At 33.0% G+C, this 22,522-nt stretch overlaps 1 long non-coding RNA gene across 1 annotated transcript; it reads left to right on the top strand.

Moving 5' to 3' along the window:
• The first annotated feature begins 1,093 nt into the window (after nucleotides 1-1,093).
• On the top strand, nucleotides 1,094-3,489 carry LOC127728822 (uncharacterized). The gene is made up of 3 exons (XR_007994387.1): nucleotides 1,094-1,204; nucleotides 1,454-1,630; nucleotides 3,276-3,489. It is a non-coding gene; the product is annotated as an uncharacterized LOC127728822 (long non-coding RNA).
• Nucleotides 3,490-22,522: the final 19,033 nt, after the last annotated feature.

Consider the following 22,522-nt stretch of genomic DNA (forward strand, 5'->3'; position numbering starts at 1 on the left):
AAGATTAAGCCCATTTCAACAACATTCAACGTTTAAATTCATAAATATTTGTATTTAAAACAGGGAAAGCCTAATAAATGAAAATGTCACGAAAATAACTTTTTATCGGTTTGAAGATTTCCATCATGTTGTTTTTCTTCGGTATATGTATTGCTTCAGCGGAAAACCTTGTCTTATTCCTAAATACATAGACAAGCAAGTTATTTCAATAATTTTAACGATGATAAATACTTTTATATAAAATATATTGCATGCTAATTTCAATTATATATATATTGTATATAATTTTCTGAAAAAAAACTGGGTCTTGTTTGCACGACCAAAATATGTTTTTAATAATTTGAGGATATTTTCCATCCCTTAAAACGTCTTTGGCTTTTTTATTTATTTTATTTATATTGTATATAATTGATATATATCATATTAGTTACACATAAATATGACTTTAAATGGTCTGCATCGAGAGAAACAAAAGACAGAGTGTGTTCATCATTTGTGTATGTGTGTGTGGTAAAGACTTAATTATGCATTGTGGAGGGGAAAGTAAAAAACATCACTACTATTGATTTATGTTTCATGATTTTTTTCTTCATAATCACTCTTTTATTGCACGGATGAAAAAGTACAAGCACTTTCGGCTTAACTATAATCGGATAAGCCTGGTTTTATGAAATTGAACCTTCCCACTGATAAAAGATGGGTTTTCAATCATCCATTTAGATGAAAGTTTTGCGACAAATCAAAAATATACATTAATATTCTAGCAAGCCGGTTTTGAGATCTTTTTAATTTTTAAACACGTCATGCTTTCTGCATGACTGTATTGTTGGGTCATCAGTTTTACTTTCTAAGATCTTAATTATATCACTATTACAGATACAATAAAATTAGTAATGTCTGAAGTCCTGACATAAATCACACCCTGGTCATGTGTTAAACACCAGTAAGAAGAAAAATGACAATTGTATATCTGTTGATTTTACCAGTTTTTGGACATGCTGATTGAGATACAAAAGATCAAAAAACATTATAAATTACCCGGAGGCAACAATATACGTGTTTGTCCTGTGGCTTCATTCGTGTACTGTAATTATTCAATCTTCATCACCTGTAACTTTAACCAGTTATGAGTAGTATATAAACACGAAACGTTCAGCTTAAGGTCACAGAACTTATCTTGCTTCAGACGGATAACACAGTTAAAGTAAGCATTTATTTACTAGTATTTACCTTTTTGTTAAGGACTAAATATTATATTTCACATCTCCATTCAGTTTAATTTTTTCTATCTTTATTGTGATTTATTATTTTATTATTGTTATTAGGGTTAAAAAAATGTATAAAGATTTAATTAGGAATGTTTCATCACTGGAATTTTATTCTTTGGATCTTCGCAGTTTACTTTCAAACTTCACATTTTCAAAAGGATATTCTATAAGTCTTTTTATTACAGATTCCAAAATGATCCAAAAAGTTGTAGCCTTGTTCTTCGTGGTATGTTTGGCCGGAAGTGCTTTCGCACAATTTGATAATTTGGCAAGCATGATGTTCCTGAGGCATATGATGAATCCATCAAGACAAGATGCTTCAGTAGCACAGAATACAAATTCACTAGGCGGATCCGCTGGTGGTAAGGATTATTTGTCTAATTACTAATTTTACGATGTTGAACAGAATCACCCCCCTTCTATTTAAATGAAAATTATTTGTTCATTCTTTCATATTATACATTGTACATTTCTTTAGACGTGTATTCATTTCAACTTTGTTCATCCTCTTTAATTTCGATTCATTTTCATGTTGAATGGGGATGGCTTTCTGAAAAAAAACTGGGTCTTGTTTGCACGACCAAAATATGTTTACAATAATTTGAGGATATTTTCCATCCCTTAAAACGTCATTGGCTTTTTTATTTATTGGTAGGGTAAGCTTTAGTATTTGTCTATTTATGGGTTTAGTTTAATTAATTGTCTTTGGTGTTATCGTCTTTATCACTTTAAAAAAATTAAATCTTTGACTACTTCTGTTTTTATTATTACTTAAATGTTTCAGTATTATAATGTTTTACTAATACCTTAGTGGTATCCGTTTGAAACAATGGCATAAACTTATAATTGTCAATTTTTAATAAGACCTTATCGAACAAGTGAGAAATCCGTTTGCGCCAAAATGCGCCCTTTTGCGCAGATGCTACGTTTATTCCACTAATTTTAGAAAATGCATAGTATCATTTGCGACAAAATAAAGTTAACGATTGTGCAAATTAACAAAAATCAACCCTCCTTTATATTTAATGTACAAATTAACACTTCGGACATCACCTGAATGTTCCACCCTACAGCTCCACAACCAAGAATCACAATGCCCCTTTACTAAAACAAAATCTTCATCTTTATTTCCAAACTTCATGTAAAATTTCTTAAAACTATATATTTTTGAATCCTTTGCTGAGCTGGGTACAGTTTCCTTCTTTCTCACTGCTTGGATTGCCTGAGAAATTTCAAATTATTTCTTTTCAGGTATTCCTCTTCAATAGGAAATAACTCCTAACATAAGAGCGTATACTTTTTTATTGTATACTCATCTTTTAGGCAAAACAAATCTCAATTATTTCATTAATTATACTTTTAAAGGTACATAAATTTAGTTATTATTATTATGTATAAAATATTTGTACAGGTAAATTGGCACAAATAAATTTCTTATACTGACACAATTGTTTCATTTAAAAAATAATATTTGGCGCAAATGATACATCTCAATAATAACAATTGACGCAAAAGTAGTGCTGTCATCGAACATCGAATGTGATTGTTGTGAAATGTATGAATTTGTGTTACTTACATATTTCTCATAAAAAACAAGTTATGAATATGGCTATATAATGAATCTATGTCACGATCTCTTGGCCATGATTTATAATGTACAAAATAACCGTAAACTGACATAAATGTTAATTAATGTCGTAAAGTTATCACTTAAAATTACGGGCTTCGGCTTTAAACTGGAATATACTGGTCAAAATGTATCTCATTTGCATTTGACCTCGTGATATCTTTCAATGAATGTCACTAGAATGTGAGGATGATATAGAGATGTTGGAATTATCAAATGGACGGAAGGATGCCTCGGAGATATTCAAGTTTCCTTTTCATAGTTCTGAAAATTCTCAAGATTTACATATTGTAAAACAAGAATAATTAGACAATCATTATAGCATTCAAATTATATTCAAATTATCAACCTACAAAATATTTGTATTTATCTACTTTCAGCAGGACAGGCTGGCCAATCTGGTATGAATAGATTGCTTCCTTTAATGTGGGGAAGTCAGATGGATATAGACCCCATGATGATGTTGATGATGGGTTGATAACAAGCTGAACTAAAGGAATTGATTGTTACGGGGCACATTTTCACATCCATTTCATTGTACATTATACGTCATTCACAAATTATTTATTTTCTTTAATAAACTAATTTAACTTTTGCAATGTTTTTATTTACTGACAGTGCAGTAATCTACAGCTCTCGATTTCTAAGTAACAATAGAAAATTAAGTAGACGATAGGTACAATGGTTTTATAGTTGATTTCAAAATATGTTATGTTACTGGTGACATTACGAATAATAAAAATCCAGGCTAAAAATAAGGCGTAGGTACTTTCCAACTACCTTCTAGAAACGGACTTCTAACATTTAATGATGTTAAGTCAGCCAAGCTTTATGAAAAGCTATCACTTGTAAGCTTATTAGATTTGAAACATCAAAAAAATAACCAAACCACAAGAATTTGAACGGCCAATAACTTAAATTAAATGTTTGATCGATTTGTAGTAAGAGTAAAAGTTTGTAGTATATAAAAATAAGAAGTTGGATATGATTTCCAATGAGGAAACTATCCGATAGAGACCAAATGTCGTAGATATAAGCAGTGTATATAGGTTATCGTACGGCCTTCAACAATGTGAGCAAAACTCATACTGTATAGTAAGATATAAAAGACCCTGAACTGAAACAAAATGTAAAACAATTCAAACGACAAAAAACAATGGCCCGATTTATGTTCAAACAATATATGAAAAAAAATTTGATAAACATCTTCCAACGACGACCACTGAATTAAATTGTTACAGGCTCTTGAAATTCCCACACATTACAAAAGATGACCTCCTCCACCAATACACCGATTCTTTCGGGAGAGAAAACAACTGACATTAAAACATAGAGCAACAAGCACGATCAAAGTTTCCTAGCTACTACATGAAGCTTCGAAAGCTACAAGTGTTAGTTAGATACTGTAAGCAACAAAAAAAAGAAACAAACAACACTCCTAACAGGTTTTATGAAGTCTTGTCGTAACATTTAATTGAAATCGGCAGTATTTGCGGTATTGACCAGTAAGTATCAAAAATCGTCAGACCATAGGAAGAAAGAACCATTTGTACTGATTTTTGGACGCAGCATTTAAAATACTGTAGTATATGTGTTCATGCAAGCTTAAGTTCATTAAATTCAGCTTCGTTTGAACAATTTCTAAAAGAGTCCTAGTTCGGGTAGTGAATTATGATTTTTCATGGTGTTTTTTTTTTTTGCATGAGTTTTATAGTATTATTTCTAACACACTGTATTTTACATGTTACATTTTTTTCGGATTACACAATTAACAACAAGCCATATTTGTTCAGTGTACATGTAAATGTGAACACAACCAATTTAAATAGACAGAATAAGATAACTGCATTGAAAATACATCGTGGATGGAAAAAAAAACTGTTAAAACTTTAATATCGCCAGTTAGAACGTTTGGAATATTCATCATCAGATAACACGACGCTATGAAGTAAAGCATTAGAAGACGTTACTAAGTTGAAATAGTTGACCGTCTGGTACATTTGTCTTTTGAACAATACAATGTTTAAATTAAGAAGTAAATACAAGGATGTCATGCGGTTTGTTGGTTTTCCAAAAAAAAAGTTTTTCTTTAGATAAAGAATTTTCCATCAAGCAGGCTGATGATCAATTACAGTTGCATACGTGGCCTATTTACATAAATTAATAAATGAAGTAAAATAAACAAATTTACTGCAGCTATGTTGTTCAAATTATTTGGTAGTGCAAATGAACAAATAAAGCGGTTAACACATTTAAGCATAAAACATCTACTTAAATACACACATCATAGATATCATTAATTACATTTTGTACGCCAGACGCGCGTCTCGTCTACAAAAGACTCATCAGTGACGCTCGAATAAAAAACTTTAAAAGGCCAATTAATGAGAGTACAGAGAACAGCAGAGGTTAGATTTCTCTATAGATTGTCAATCAGGAATTCGAAGACTTAATTATTGAAAAAGGTAATGTATTACATTGCAATATTGTTATTGGTATTTGAATGCCTGTATGTATCTTTACGTGTATATACGTGTTTAAAAGTGAGTTGATAAAGTTTTCTGGTTCTTGGATCTGCAGGTATAAGAATGGTGTCGGATGGAATCGCGACTAGATCACATGAGATATTATACATCATCACAAGTCTAGTGCACAGTCTACGGACTGATAGTGGTGACCAATTCAGAATGTTCAGCATGTCAGATACACTACTCGTATGATACATGTACCTACTACAGACATACCTAGCTGCTCGCTAATGGACCAGCTAAATCTTTATAAGTTGATATTGATTCTGCGGTTATTGGGCCCCAGACTAAGCTAGACTGTGTTTATAGCGGATAGGTGCTTGGTATGTCTGGCTCTTGGTAGAATGGTTTTATGTTTTGAGGTTTCGTTTTAGAAAACCAAGAGATTTGTTACATTTAGATGTTATATCATTTATATGTTTGTCTTATTTTATATTTGATTGAAGTGTGATACCAAGGTATTTAGCGGATGATTCTCATGTTTTTTTCTGCGCCACAGATTGTGAAAAGCCACCAATCAGTCATGTTCCCACTTTGATACTGCATCAACAACTGCCTGAAGTTTGTTGCAGCCACTTTGAGATCTGATCGTCCTATGTATAATTATACTGTTGTCTGCACATAGTCTTAAGTTTGCTATGATTTAGGTAGTATGGAAGGTCCTTTATTTAGACTAAATATACGACCTGGCCTAATACAGTAGTATACCTTGAGGCACCTCTGATGTGACTGGGACAGTGTTTGATGACTTTCCATCCATGACAACTGTTTGTTTGCGTTTTAAAAGGAATGGGGAGATCCAATTAACTGTAAGTCCAGAAATGCAATAACAGCTTTATTTAAATAAAAGTCTGTGATGTGGAACCTTATCGAATGCTTTACTTAAGTCAATTATAATGTGCTATTGTTGTTTGCAGCTGATAGTTTTTTGAATAAAATATAGAAGTTGTGTTTCGCATGGCCATGACCGTCTAAAGCCATGTTGAATATACAGGAGGCCATTATTCTCAAGATGGTTAATAATGGTTTTTGTAACAATATGTGCCATTCACTTGCAGCATATGCAAGTCAATGAAATTGTCCATTTTGAAGACTAGTGCAACATTAGTATGCTTCCAATCTTTTCGTGTCTGTCCAGTTTCGATTGATTTTTTAATATGATTGTTAGGATAGGTGCTACATGTATCTGTTCTCAAAATATAGGTATCGACAGATTGTAGTACCGTGAAAGTACATATGTGTAATATTTAGTATGGTTTTAATTTACTGATAACAAAATCAATATTTATACCAATAAAAACAATATTCAAAGATTTAACAGTGTTGAATAGGTAACCTTTTAGAATAAGTTTATTTAAAGGATTGATAAATTTACCCGGATTGTATCTAAATTTCCGGGCTCGGTTAACACATTCACCTTAAAATTTAGGATGTGCTATTCCGTTTGAAATAAGTTTTCTACAGGTACAGCCAAACTTGCAAACCAAACCTTTGTATTTATGGAAGAATTTAGTAAAGTTTTTAAGTTATGACAGTTGATGATGTTGAATAATTTTGTTATGCCAGGTGTTGAGATGTTTAGTCCTGTAATGTTAGGATGAGGGCTATCCCCTTTATCTGGTACAGCCATGTCGATTCAACATGTCCTGTCCTACTGGAATGGACAAGTCAAGAGATATACCGAAAACTGTAAATATTACCCTTTTGCACCTAGCCTAAATTAATCACTTCTTACCTCCACTTAACAGTTAAAATAAAATATGCAAAAGTTTATTTCAGTTTATTTCAACTCTCTTCTTTCTTTTTCGACCCATATAAACTTAGAAATAATGAGAAAGAGAAAAAATAAATTCACAAAAAATACACTATAATTAAAGGGAACTATTGGACAACGCAAATAGGGGTCATTAATTGTGTTGTTAGGCCTGAATAAGATTCTGATTTGTTAATGAGTAAGTCACATATTTATTTCTAGATGCATTTCCAGTATGCCACTTTTGTTCTTTTTGTACTTGTAATTTAAGTTTCATATATCTATCAGTGTAACTTTTATCCTCTGAAAAAAAAAAGATATGTGGTATGATTGCCAATGAGACAACTATCCACCAAAGTTCAAATGAAGTGGATGTAAGGGATTATAGACAGACATGAACCAACGACAAGACAACCACTGAACTACAAGCTCCTGACTTTGGACAGGCACGTAAAGAATGTGGCAGGGTTAGACATGTGTGTGAGCGTTCAACCCTCCCCTAAACTGGGACAGCGGTGCAACAGCATAACATAAGAAAAAACTATTAAAATCAGTTGAAAAGGGCTTTACTCATCAGATCGATATAACGCAAAAAAACATCTAACAAAAAACACAGACCGGAGTCTTGTATAGTTTATTTTTAATGGTAGGTAGTGTTTTGAGTGTTTTATTTATCCATGGTAATCTATGGTTGTATTATAGCATTTGTTTGATTATATAGTTGATTCCAATGATTCAGTAAGTTTTGTGCTGAATAGTTCCCAAAGATTGTTTACATTGAATGTTGAATAGTTCCCAAAGATTGTTTACATTGAATGTTGAATAGTTCCCAAAGATTGTTTACATTGAATGTTGAATAGTTCCCAAAGATTGTTTAAGATTGTTTACATTGAATGTTGAATAGTTCCCAAAGATTGTTTACATTGAATGTTGAATAGTTCCCAAAGATTGTTTACATTGAATGTTGAATAGTTCCCAAATATTGTTTACATTGAATGTTGAATAGTTCCCAAAGATTGTTTACATTGAATGCTGAATAGTTTGCAAAGGTTGTTTACATGAATTATATGCGACTGTCATACAAGTGAGAGGTTTAGCTAGCTATAAAACCAGGTTTAATCCACCATTTTCTACATGAGGAAATGCCTGTAACAAGACAGGAATATGACAGTTGTTTTTCATTCGTGAGCTTTTGATTTTGCCATTTGATAAGGGACTTTCCGTTTTGAATTTTCCTAGGAGTTCGGTAATTTTGTTATTTTACTTTTTACATTTGTGGTTGTATGAATTTTGAAATCCCCAGTTTGCCTTGTACTTTACGTGATGTTTCTCTGATCCTTTAAGTCAGATGTCTTCTTCGCCATTCACAATATCGAGGTCACTTATCCTAAAAGATGATACTTTGTTTATATAAGGAGGATTATTGATAAGGATAAAATCAAGAGTTCGTTTTTTTCTTATTGGTGTGTTGATGATTTGGTGTAGATTTGATTCATTTATTATTTCTAGGCATATTTGATGTTGATGCTGATCAAGTAAACCAGGTATAACAGAAGTGGTTTGCCAATCTATATAGACTCCGATTCAATATATATAATAGTTTTTATTATATATTGCGTAGCTATGTATATATAATATAAAAATATGAATTCTTTTCGTTATGAAAACAAATGTGGACACAGATCAGTGTGGATAGTATGTTTGAATGTTTGAGTGTTCCATAGTGTTCTATGTTAAACTGTGTTCCACAGTGATAGCCATCCTGAATATCAGACCAGTACCAAACACTAAAAATTTGCAGTGTCGGTTATTCAATATTTAGTTTTTATATTCAAGATTGTCATGGAGGGGACAATATTTGTACATGTTATATGGATTACCAAATGAATCTGTTAAAATATTTCCACTACGTTGCTTTTGGACAAAAGCAAAACCTCAAAATTAGTACAGGAACACATTAGCTCATTTTCTGCATTATGTGATTTTAATATGGGAGATGGTTGATGATAACCTGTAGGTATGTTCTTCTTGTATTGGTCTATTTTTGTCTGTTGTGGTGGTCATTTCTTACTTGAAACTGTAAATTAGTTAAGGATCATACCAGTATCATAAGTGATAGATTTTGTTTAAATGTTCAAAATTGTTTCTTAGAAGATGTCTTATAGTTCAAAGTGATGATAATAGTATCTTAGTATCTAGAAATAAATTATGACAAATAGTGCAGACTAAAAGAAATATGAACTATCATGATTCTGTTGTATTTGAAATGAAAAAAAGTATTGCAGAATTATTCTTGTTTCAATGTTTTTGTTATGTGGATAAAGATATAAATCAAACCTGTAGGTTGAAGTTTTGTTGTGGTATAAAGATAAACAGTGCTGTAATCTGGTGATTAACATTAACACAAATTCAGAAATCAATTAATGAATGATAAACAATGAAAGATAATTTTAGTAACTGACTAGGCCTTGTGTCTATATATATGACTGAATGACGAGCTCCACTCAGGACTCTTCAGTAGGCAGTACAGATGGTTAAAAAAGTAAGTGTTACAAAACCACCAATTCCAGGTAGCAATGTTTGGTATATTTCAATGCTTTTTTTTTATTTGGCTATCTTGATGCAAAATGTTTGGTTTAAATGTAAATAAAATCTTTAATCTCCTTTTAACTACTTTATATGTTCTATGGATGCTGTTTCAATAATTCCTTGTGCTGACAATTTCAATGATCTTACCTTACAGTTGTTCATATGTAGATATGGTTGTCTGTTTATGAATCTCAATTTCACAAAGAATGAATATGCATAACACTGAACTGAGCTCAATGCAAAGCACTTTAATAATACAGTTAGACAGAGAGCTCAAACCATTGATATACTTTGTTATATCGGCCCTTCATGAACACCACTAACAAACATGCCAAACTGCATGAATCGGAGATCCTGAAAATAGACATGTTGATTAATCATATTATATGTAAATAAAATGTATATGTATACAAAACTTATACAAAGTTGTGGTTAAAAGCAAGTAGATGTCCCTACATGCACAAATAGATATATGCTGAGTGCCCCTCTCTTGAAATAAGAACAAACTTCCACCTTATCATAGAAATCAGGTGAAAAAACTTTCAAAACTATAAAATGTCAATGTCTATTACGTATACTGTCACAACAAAATCAATATATAATACCGTTTCGATTCCTAACATCACTGAAGAGACATTAATTGTCGAAATCCGGATATGGTGTACAAATTTTTGCACCTCATGTTTGCGGTATACCAACTTTTCCGCACGTTTATTGTTTTCTGTTTGGTATCAAATAAATAAGTAAGATCCATTATGTTACATCTGGTGATCCGTTTATTTCGCAATTGCCATGACAGTCAGCAGGGTTTAAGAACATCCGTTGTTCGACCTGCTAGTCAAATGCGTTTTGTTAAAATATACTTTTTCACCTTTTTGGTCTGTTGGAAAATGTTGTTTGCGCTGTATTTAGACCCCTCTACCAAGAAATTCTTATTTTTGCAAAAAGACATTCTAACGAAATGGATGCATCAGAAACAGAAGCTGACTCTGCCAGTATGGAGTCATTGTCTCGTGACAGTACTCATGAAGAAACTCAAACTATGTCTAGCAATTCATCAGATTCAACAAAAAGTCGAAGCTATATATAGATCCTAATATTGGAGAACTTTCAAAAGAAGACTTGATGAGATACAATAATTTTAAACTTTCAGTAATTCAGACAAAATTGCAATATGTACATAATTTCCCTTTTCCTGTTTGGTAAATTTTAACTATGACTAAAGATGAGGGGTGAATATAACACAATGCACATGATATTATTATCTTGTTTATTCTAACCAATCTGATTTGTTCAGAAAGAGTCACATGTTCATCTGTATTTTCAAAGGTAGAATGAAAAGTGATATTGCACAATTATTTTTAAAATATCTAAAAAAATAAATCTAAAAACTTCAATACTTTATGACACAGCTGTAGCAGCTAATGAAATGAATTTCTGTTCTATTTCTGGCGTATCGACAATAATAATTTAACAATTGTAGCCTTTGTATCAGGTCCACACGAGAGTATATCAACTTCAAGAAGTATATCGACTAGGACTTTCTCTTCAATCGATATCCTTCTTAAAGGTAAACATATCCTCACAAAGACTTCATACTAAGACTACAATAGTTATATCATCTTCAATTTACATACAATTATAAAGAAAATATAACAAAAAAGCTGTTGAGAAAAACATTTTTGACATCAAAATTGTGTATTTTATTTTCGAAATCCTCAGAGCTTCCTATCCCCATACACCCTTCTTGATCCCGTACCAGTGTGCTGTCTTGAACACACTGCTGGGTGCCTTAAGCAGAGTCGACACCCCGTTGGAGCAGTTCTGTGTTAAGCCACCAATAATGTCTGCTTTTGATAAATTTGTATTGCCATCTTTGGACTTATTAATTGTCAAGTAATTGAAGGTCTCCACATTTATGTGCATTGACTATTCATTTTCATCTGTTGCTACGCATGCTTACTTTATTCATTGGATACGATATTCATTTTCAAAATCCTCCTCCACAAAATCAAATGGTAATTCCCTTTCCTTTCAACTTTATACAGGTACTACCTCTATACCTTTGTCTTCGGGTCAAATCCTCCTGCCCCCTGTTTTTGTTGCTCTCGAGCAAATATAAGTTTAGCTTCTACAGAACCCTCATCTGAGAAATATCGTATCATAGTGAGAATTTCTCCTCACGTAAGGTTCCAGTTCTCATTATTAAAATTGGACTTAAAACATGAAAAAGCATTCAAAGACCTTGCCGTCACCAGGTCACTGTTAAGTCTGACAGCCAGACAGATTATTCCACTGGGCCACTGAGACCCAATTTTACTGACGGCTAGAAATGTTTGCATACATACCAATTCTTACCTTTTTTTACCCCTCAACTGGGAAATGCAGTAGAATTTCTCCTCACATAAGGTTCCGGTTCTCATGATTAAAATCGGACTTAAAACATACGAAAACATATATATGTATATATGCACTTTATATATATATAATTTTCCGCGAAAATTGTAAAGATATCGAAAACATCCTAAACTATCCAAAATCTCTCCCGAGCCACCTGTACTGGCTTTCCGGGGGCCCAAACATTAAAGACTTGCTGGTGAGAGCTGATTTATCCTCTAATTCACGCTCTTTGTCTGTGGGCACTTGCAAGGGATGTGGAAACAAATGATGTCTGACTTGCAAGCAAATACTGAATATCCAGACTTTTAACAGTCACTCCACAGGTACAGAATACACCATATTTTGCAATGTTTATTGCAAGACTACAAATGCTGTGTATCTCCTACAGTGTAAATGTGGTAAACAGTATGTTGGCGAGTCAGAACAGCCATTTCATAAACGTATGAACGGCCATCGTAACGACTACGAATGCAAGCCAGACCTTCCTCTATGAGTGGCCGTTCATGTCATTTGCGCGATTTTATACGCGTATATAATTTTATACGCGTATATATACGCGTATATTACCTACATATACGCGTATATTGTTGTTGTTTTTAACGCGTATATTGTCGTTTTATACGCGTTTATTGTTAAAATATACGCGTATATATACATGTTACTGCTGAAAATGATTTTTTTTGTGTAAACGCGTATAATAAATGTAAATTCTTTGTGCTATACGCGTATATAAACGCGTTACTTTTGGGAAGGTGTCAAATATTTCAAATCCAATCAAAACTGTCCATGTTACTGCGTTTGGTTTCACAAAGGGGACATAACTGGCATATTAAATTATAATCCTTGGGCGTGTTTTTTTTTGTTCTTCGGTAGTGAACCAGAAGAGGTCCATTTCTGTTTTTTTGCATTGGGAAGATCTTCTGGCTCTCTTCTACCTCTTCCTTTTAAATAGGTAGTTTAGACGGCAGAGGCACATAACAAACATGGCGTCGTTTAGTCTAAATGACATTAATAAATTTATGAATGCAGCTATAATAGAATGTGTGCTGTGTGATAAACGTTTTTTGGCATGGCAGCCTTAGTAGGGATGATGAGTTGGATAAATATAAGAACTACACGGACAATAACAGTAAGGGGACGACTATTTGGTATTCTGGGGAAAGAAAGGGGGCAGGAGGATTTTATGCAGATTTATTATTCATTTTAATCTATTGCTAATCATGCCTATTTTTTCAAGTCTTGCTAGGCCACCATATTCATTTTCAAAATCCTCCTGTCTTCCACCCATCGCCCCAAAAAATAATAAATACTAATTGGTTTTCCCCTTAAATAATCAGGATTTTAAATTGATTGATTGTTGGTTGCTTATTTTTAACGTCCAGTGACAAATACAAGCTCCTGATTTGGGACAAGCACATATCTGTGAGCGCTCAACTCTTCCTTAAACTGGGATAGTGGTGTAACAGTACAACATAAGAACAAACTGTAAAAATCCGGCCAGTTGCAGTTAAATTAACTCAAAAGAAACAACTAACATTAAGGCAATAGACACAAAGCACCGAAATAAGAGTATTGGAGTTTAATACTAAAAGTTTGTTCAAAGCCAATTACAACTAACTTTGTTCTCCCAGACTAAAGTATCAGTCAGTACACAACCAAAGAATTTAGTAATAAACAGTATGCAGGGGCGGATTCATACGGGGGCGAGCGTGCGCTCCCTCCCCCACCCCCCAAAAAAAATTTGCAAAGTAAATGTTGTCCTTAGCTTAATAAAGAATATTTCGATAATTTTACCTAAAAAAATTCGAAGCTCGGCGAAAATTTAAGTTTGCGCCCCACCCCCCTTTAAACCTAAAATCCCGGATCCGCCCCTGGTATAAGAAACGCCATGACCTTGTATGCCTTGTATATGTTACAGGCATTTTCTGAATTTAGGCAATTTGTAAAATGACTGAAATTTTGAAACAAAATTCAACAAATTGCCTGTTCAGTTTCGGGCAATTTGTAGGATATCATTGAGATGCATTTGACAATTAGTGGACAAAAACACAACATCTTGCAATGAAAACAACTAATGGTTCGGTAGCCTGAATTAATTTATTCTTCAAAAACCACCTTGGAAAGTTTGTATGTCATATGATATGTTCTTTTTAGTGAAACTATGTTAAGTATGTACTCACTCTGTATTCAGATAGTAAATTTATGATTATGTTGTCAAAATGGCAGAAGGACAAATTGTTCTTTCTATAGAAGCAAAATTTACAAACGATGTATGTGACTGTCCCAAGTCAGGAGCCTGTAATTCAGTGGTTATCGTTTGTTTATGTGTTACATATTTGTTTCGTTCACTTTTTGTACATAAATTAGGCCGTTAGTTTTCTCGTTTGAATTTTTTACATTGTCATTTCGGGCCTTTTATAGCTGATTGTGCGGTATGGGCTTTGCTTATTGTTGAAGGCCGTACGGTGACCTATAGTTGTTAATTTCTGTGTCATTTGGTCTCATGTGGAGAGTTGTCTCATTGGCAATCATACCACATCTTCTTTTTTATATTTACACAAACAAAAAGGCATATAGACAATGCGCCTTAACAAAAACAAAAGAAAAGAATACCACAGCACAATTAACACAATGACGGGATGTCCACGTACCGAGCCATGTCAAATGAGCACTGCCAAAAAATAGGCTAAACAGTTCGAGTAATAAATTACAAAGGCTAATAAAAGAATACTATAACACGTTATTTAGATGATAAACAAAGTCAGTACCTAGAATCTATACTTCAAGACCATCGTGTATTATTTGTGAAGTTTAGACGGAATATTTATCAACAAGGTCTTGGTTTCTTCCAATGAACCTTTTTTTTTTTAGAAGTATGTGTTTTAGAGCACAACATTAAAAACCAGGATGCCAAGTTTAGAAATAAAAAAAAGGCAGGTAGTATGGGCCTAGTAATGTGAATTCGGTAATAGTGAATCGAAAGAGTTTTATTAATTATATAATAATGTTTTGATAACATGGATACCACATTACTAATTGTTCTATGGTCATATACCAAAAGGTGGTAGGGAATCTTCAGGTCATGTCCTAGTCAAGATCAAGAAGTTGTACGGTCATTTTAAACAATTCCTCATCACATTCAACAACAGAAATAATTGCATCGACATCGTTTTCACTATCACTACCACCATTATTATTATCTTTAACTCCATATTCTTCTAGCAGGTCTTGATAGTATCTGTCATTCCTGAATAAGTTCCTCTATGGACCTGCAACTTTGTAAGTTCTTCTTTGGATATTTTTTTCTCAATAACGACCTTATGGCACATCCATCTGGATGACACCTGGATCAACTCTTGAACATCCATCTCGTACTCGCTGTCTGGGTAGAAACAGCAAATCTAACACGTATGGAGTTTGGTCCTATTCGTCTGTTAGTACCAGCAACCTCTTTGATTTTCTGATCAAGGTTTTCATCTGTTATATCAGTTATTTGCCTTAAACTAATGTTGAAATTTCTGTTTTTAAAAAAAAAGGTTCTAGTTTAAAATGCAATAATAACTAGCTTTGGTTACATCTTCTGACATCGGACTCGGACTTCTCTTGAACTGAATTTTAATGTGCGTTTTGTTATGCGTTTACTTTTCTACATTGGCTAGAGGTATAGGGGGAGGGTTGAGATCTCATAAACATGTTTAACCCCGCCGCATTTTTGCGCCTATCCCAAGTCAGGAGCCTCTAGCCTTTGTTAGTCTTGTATTATTTTTAATTTTAGTTTCTTGTGTACAATTTGGAGTTTAGTATGGCGTTTATTATCACTGAACTAGTATATATATTTGTTTAGGGGCCAGCTGAAGGACGCCTCCGGGTGCGGGAATTTCTCGCTGCATTGAAGACCTGTTGGTGACCTTCTGCTGTTGTCTGTTCTATGGTCGGGTTGTTGTCTCTTTGACACATTCCCCATTTCCATTCTCAATTTTATTTGTATGTTGGTGCGAGGCGAATGACTATTAGTAGTCTTTATACAAAGATGTGGTTTGTAAGTTTGACTGTACCTGTAGAGAATTTAATTCAAACAGGAAATCGCATCCCAATTTTTATGGAAATGTTGTTTACAGAGCCCCAAAATATCATAAACCAGGCCCTTAGTTTTTCCGTTTAAATTGTTTTACGTTTGTAATTTAATATGGGCCATTTATAGCTGACTATGCAAATGGATTTTACTCATTATTGAAGTTCGTACGGTGATCTATATTTGGTCTCTGGTGGACAGTTGTCTCATTGGCAATTATACCACATCTTCTTATTTTATATTTGTATTATTGGTTTAAAAAAAAAATGCATACTTTTAATACAATATACACATATCATTTACATGTAAAGAAGATTATTAAATTGTCAACATTCACATCAAATAGAGATTTTGACCAAGCTAACAAGTTTGATGTTAACTTAAACATGTACCTTAATCTCCTTCTAACTGTTGATTCTGACACACCAAGTACCTCGCTCATCATTGGCGCAGTGAAACCAAATCTCGAAAGAAAGTCAAGCTGTTCCCTGGTTATATCATATTTATAGTGACCATTTTCGTCAGTTTGAAGGCGTTTCGACTGATAACCTGTTTTCTCTATAAATGACAAAATGTAAAAATTCATTCATGTTCATTTTTCTGGTCATTAACGGATGTAATTGAATTTCTCAAACTTATCAGACTTAAAATTGGTCAAAACATTCATAGTAAAACTACAAATAGCAAAATTAATGTTTTGCTAATGATATCCCAAATATCACTTAAAACAGAATACAATAAGAGATCCACATTGTCATTAGGAACTAAACATATCAGGAAATTTTTATCTAAATCTAGCATTTAGAGTATGTTTGTGTACTTTTTTTTGGCTATTAGTCTTTTTTTCTTTTTAGCCGTGCGTTGTCAGTTTATTTCCACTTATGAGTTATTCAAAGGATGTGACATTCATGATAAAGGGGTGACTTATTTCGTTTTCATATACATTCAACAATAATGCAATAAATTAAAAACCAATTGTTCAGAGTACAATTGAAGGTCTTTCCACCGGAAAAGATCTATTTTGATACAAAAATATTAAAATACGATTTGAAATGTCATTTCCAGCGTCAAATGATAGCTTATTGTACGCTGATTTAAAATATATGGTTTCTGGAAAGTTTTTTTTTAAATAAGGGAGATTATTTGTTACTTCAGGTTTGAAAAATGTCACTTCATCTATTATTTGATAGTTTACTTGACACTGATTCTAAAAATATATGGTTCTTTATACTTGTATATTGCTTTGGCTTTAGATATGTATTTTAGTAGTGCTTTGCATGTATTTCAATATGCCTGTGCTGATATATATCCTGTCTGCATGTTGTGTGTTTTAATGTTGTGTTTGTGTTACTTTATATTCGGTAAAAAGCTCTTAAGAGCTTATGTTTGTATTGTTATATGTGAACCGAATCAAAATAAAACTTTCGCAGGTCGAATAGTATTTTTGCAATGCACTGACTATAAATTAATAAAATTGAGAATGGAAATGAGGAATGTGTCAAAGAGACAACAACCCGACCAAAGAGCAGAAAATATAATAAAAAGTATGGGACTTATTTTCACGCTACAGGTTGTCAGATTTTGTATAGATTATGAATGGAAAATCAAATTTTGTGTGATAAAAAGAAAACTACTTGATAGAACTTTAAGATAAAATGTGAGAAGATAGCTCTTATAACATGCTTTCAGATAAGAAAAAGAAAAAAATGGGTCACCGAACTTATTTTCTTGCTATATTTCAAAATAGGTAAATTCACAACACTTTCTATTATAAAATTACTTTATGTGATTTACCTCCCCTTATTTGGCAAAGTTGAAAAAAATCTAATCACACCCAAATAAGGTGTATTTGAGAAATAACAGCCGTAATTATTTCTATATTTACATCAAAAGTCTTTTATATAGATTACATACTACTTTCAAATTTGCACATTTCATCAAATATCCAGACCAACGTTATCTGCTACTTCAAAATCCAAGATAGAGGAAAACACCCCGGCCCCCTGAAAAACCGACCGGGCGAGGCCTGTAAAGCCAGTCAAGTTCGTTAAACACTTCCATCATCAACCCCTGAAGAAAACTGTCAAGGTCGTTAAGTACTGCCATTTGTTGGCGAATATTGATAAAAAAAAAAACCTTCCATTTGTTGGCACCTAAACAACAAGGTCGTTAAACACTCCCATCACCTAAACTATAGACCGTGCGAGGGCTGTAAAGCCAGGCAAGGTCATTAAACACTTCCATCATCATCACCTTAACAATGATTTATATAGTATAAAAAGCTGAGAAAAAATACATTTTCTTACTGTGTTACACAATGAGGAAATAGTTACACACGAAATTAGATTATCAGGCTTGAACCAATGTTTCAGCCACTGCTACTTTCAGCCCCTGTATACCCAACATACCAGCTTAATGTACGTAGGTAGATTTGTCGCAACCTGCGATTACCTTTAACGTATACTGTCAAACATCTGTTTTTGTATGGCGTCAGTCGTCCCAAGCCGGAAACAATCATCAACGGTCTCTTATACTCTCTGCAAAAATCTCTCTCTGTCCCCGTTTCCGCTAAAGTTGGCAGCCATATTCGTTATATGGCATCAGTTGTCATATACAAACCAGTTTAAAAACGCAGTTATCATTGGTTAAGACAATACGACAAACGAATGTTTATTAACGCGTATATAATGATTTCATACGCGTATATTTACGCAAATAACGCGTATATTAACGCGCATATTTACGCAAATAACGCGTATATTAACGCGTATATGATAAATAAATTGGAATAAAGTATAAACGTGTTTATTTTAACAATATACGCGTATATGACAGCCATATACGCGTTAAAAACCACAATATACGTGTATATGTAGGTAATATACGCGTATATATACGCGTATAAAATTATATACGCGTATATAATCGCGCAAATGACATGAACGGCCACTCATATTCCTCTCATTCGACATTTCAGATCCCCTGGTCACACTAAGACAGATCTAAATCGACTGACCATTACAATCACAGACCACAACACTGCTTGGTCTAGGGAGGATAGACTCACTCGGGAAAGATTTTGGGTAAGAAAATTAAAAACTTTGGCACCAAATGGGATCAATGAAAAGGTGTAGGTCTAATTCGTGCAGTGATTTTCATTTGGGTTATATTACATATTACTACACAGTCTCTGTTGCTATTCCTTACCTTTGTCAACTCTGAAATTCTAGACTTGTACCAGTTTAAATCGCAGGGTGCTATCATTTGGGGTGTATAAATACGCAGCCACGGTGAATTACTTAACCTTTTACAAATTTACCAGTTCATATCGCACATTACTATTTTTGTTAGAAGCATATCTATGCAGTCTCTGTTGTAAATACCTAACCTACGTCATTTTTGAAATTTTAGAATTGTACAAGCGTTGTCCTTTTTTAATTGTAAAACTTCAAAATTTTTTATAGTTAAATCAGACTAGATTGCTATGATTCATTTTACATCATAATCATACTGATGAAGGATATCTGTTATCCGAAATATTTATAGATACTTCCTTTTTATCATATGCTTCAACAATGGAGAAAAATATAATATATTGATCCTATTCAGTGGTTCTCAAGTAGAAGTTCAAAAGTGAAAAGTTTACGGTCGACGGACGCCAAATGAAACACATCCGATATGAAATCTTTCTATCACAGGGGAGTAAAACAACAGTATAATATATTTTTATATTGAAGATAAAAAAATCAACAAAACATAATGAACACTGTTTGAAAAAGTCAACATTTGTAAAGTAACTTGCTATATTATGCTGGAAAAATGCATTTAATGTATCATTTGTTTTGCATTTTACATACTATATTTTCCTATTTCCTAATAATATTTTGGTACCCTACTTTATGTTTTTCACTGAAAACGTACCATTGCGGTATATTTTCCGGAATTTGACGAGTAATGTCGGAATGCCATGCGACTAAGTTAATGAAAGGCATGCGATAATAGCCGGAAGCAGTTGATAATTTTTCATATCAGACCGCTAAGCAACATTTCGGAAAATATGGAATTAACGTAAATTTAATGCTATTTTCATACTGTAAAATTATAAGTTATTTACTATAAGTATATGATAAATATATATATAATCTGTCGCTGTTTATTTATGACTGGTTATTATATATTTGTTAAATGTAGACATACGGTGTTTTTTTTTTGTGTTTTTTTCATTCGGTTGAATAAAACTAGAGTTATTACTCTTTATACAGATGACTCTCTCTTCCGACTTTTATTTGTGTATTTCATTGTTTTTTTGTTTGTTTTGGTTTGATTCAGTAACTTCAAATTCTTACTTATCAAAAAGAATGTTAAGGCTTGTATGTTTTATTTCATTTTTATTATTATTACTTTTGTCTTTGTGATTCATATTAATTGAAATGCCTTCTATGGACAATATAATTAGAAATAAAAGATATTTGTATTTTTAAAATAAATTAAAATCTCCCACTATCATTAATGTAGATTTGACTGTTTGTTAATTCGGTTCTAGTGACTGTTGAAGTAATCTAGTGATAAACCAGTGGCAGATGGAGGTCGATAAAATGATGACCATGACGACACTATGATATTTCTTGAACCTGTAATATAAAAAAAATATTGATTGCTGCTTTAGTGAATTTGGACTACCTATAAGACTAATAAAATTGAGAATGGAAATGGGGAATGTGTCAAAGAGACAACAACCCGACCATAGAGCAGACACTAGCCGAAGGCCACCAATGGGTCTTCAATGCAGCGAGAAACTCCCGCACCCGGAGGCGTCCTTCAGCTGGCCCCTAAACAAATAAGTATACTAGTTTAGTAATAATGGACGTCATACTAAACTCCAAATTATACACAGGAAACTAAAATTAAAAATGATACAAGACTAACAAAGGCCAGAGGCTCCTGACTTGGGACAGGCGCAAAACATGTTTTTTGAGATCTCAACCCTCCCCCTATACCTCTACCCAATGTAGAAAAAACAAACGCACAACAGTACGCACAGTAAAACTCAGTATAAGAGAAGTCCGAGTCCGATGTCAGAATAGGAAACAAAAGAAAATAAACAAAATGACAATAATACATAAATAACAACAGACTACCAGCAGTTTAGACATTCGTAAGAATTTTAAATTTCAATGTTGATGTATTGAAGAAGATTGAATAACAATTTGACATGCTACATTTAATATGATGCAAACTTATATGTTGTTCATAACAGCATTGTTTATTTGTATTCGAGCGCAAAATTTAAAAAAAAAACCAACTACTACATGGAGTATGTAGGAGTCGATCACTGGACCTTAATCTTGATTAAATTGATTTGTATTGAACTTACTGGGCAACTGTCAGTGTCTATCTCATAAATACTTGGATAAGTCTCAAAGTTTCATCAGTAAGACCCCTTTTATTCTTTGGTGTTTGACATACTGCAAATGCAACAATACAACAATCACATTATGAAATACAAAAATTACAATTCGCTAGTTAACTTATTTTAGTTGTCAGAAACATACCTTGCAAAGCTCAGTATAAAATCGAATTTGACTTTATGCTGTAAACCACGTAATGTTTACAAGTTCTCCTTCTGCAATGGAAGGATAATAATGTCTTATTTTATCAACCCCCGTACGTTGTATTGTTCTCAACATCTCTGCTATAATTGTATTAGATGTATTTAATGCTTTGCATGTCATTAGCGCTTCGGGCGGATGGCAGGAGGTTTTCTTTGGTTCGAAGAAAGGTGCTTTTTGAATAGCAGTTTTCATCAGTATCGGTACCTTCATTGCAAAATTTGCTCAAACTTCTTTAGTAGTTTTTTTACTGAATTTTACAAAGATGTATCAACAAGTTGTTCTGAAAAAAAATCATATACATGAGCATAATTATCATATCATTCCAATGTATATTATCTTGAGTTTTCTGTGTAGCGTTTTGTTGACTCTTGTTTGCCTTTTTTTGGTTTTATTTTCTTTGTTTTGTTTTTGCCACGATATTGTCTGTTTTTCTCTCATTTTATTGTCACCTCAGTATCTTTTTTTTTCTTTTCATCTATTTCAGGGGCTTGGGGCATGTACCCTTTGTGTGTGTGAGTGTGTGTGTGTTGTAATATTGATTCATTTTTCTTTATTCTTTAATCAACTTATCTAATTCATTCTGGTTCCTATCCATTCGATCTTACAACTTACTAAATGGGTTCTTCTACGAGGAAAATAAAAATTAGGAGCAGTACGTATAAACTGAAGTAAT

This window comes from Mytilus californianus, unplaced genomic scaffold (assembly GCF_021869535.1).
Source record: "Mytilus californianus isolate M0D057914Y unplaced genomic scaffold, xbMytCali1.0.p SCAF_2, whole genome shotgun sequence".
Lineage (NCBI taxonomy): Eukaryota > Metazoa > Mollusca > Bivalvia > Mytilida > Mytilidae > Mytilus > Mytilus californianus.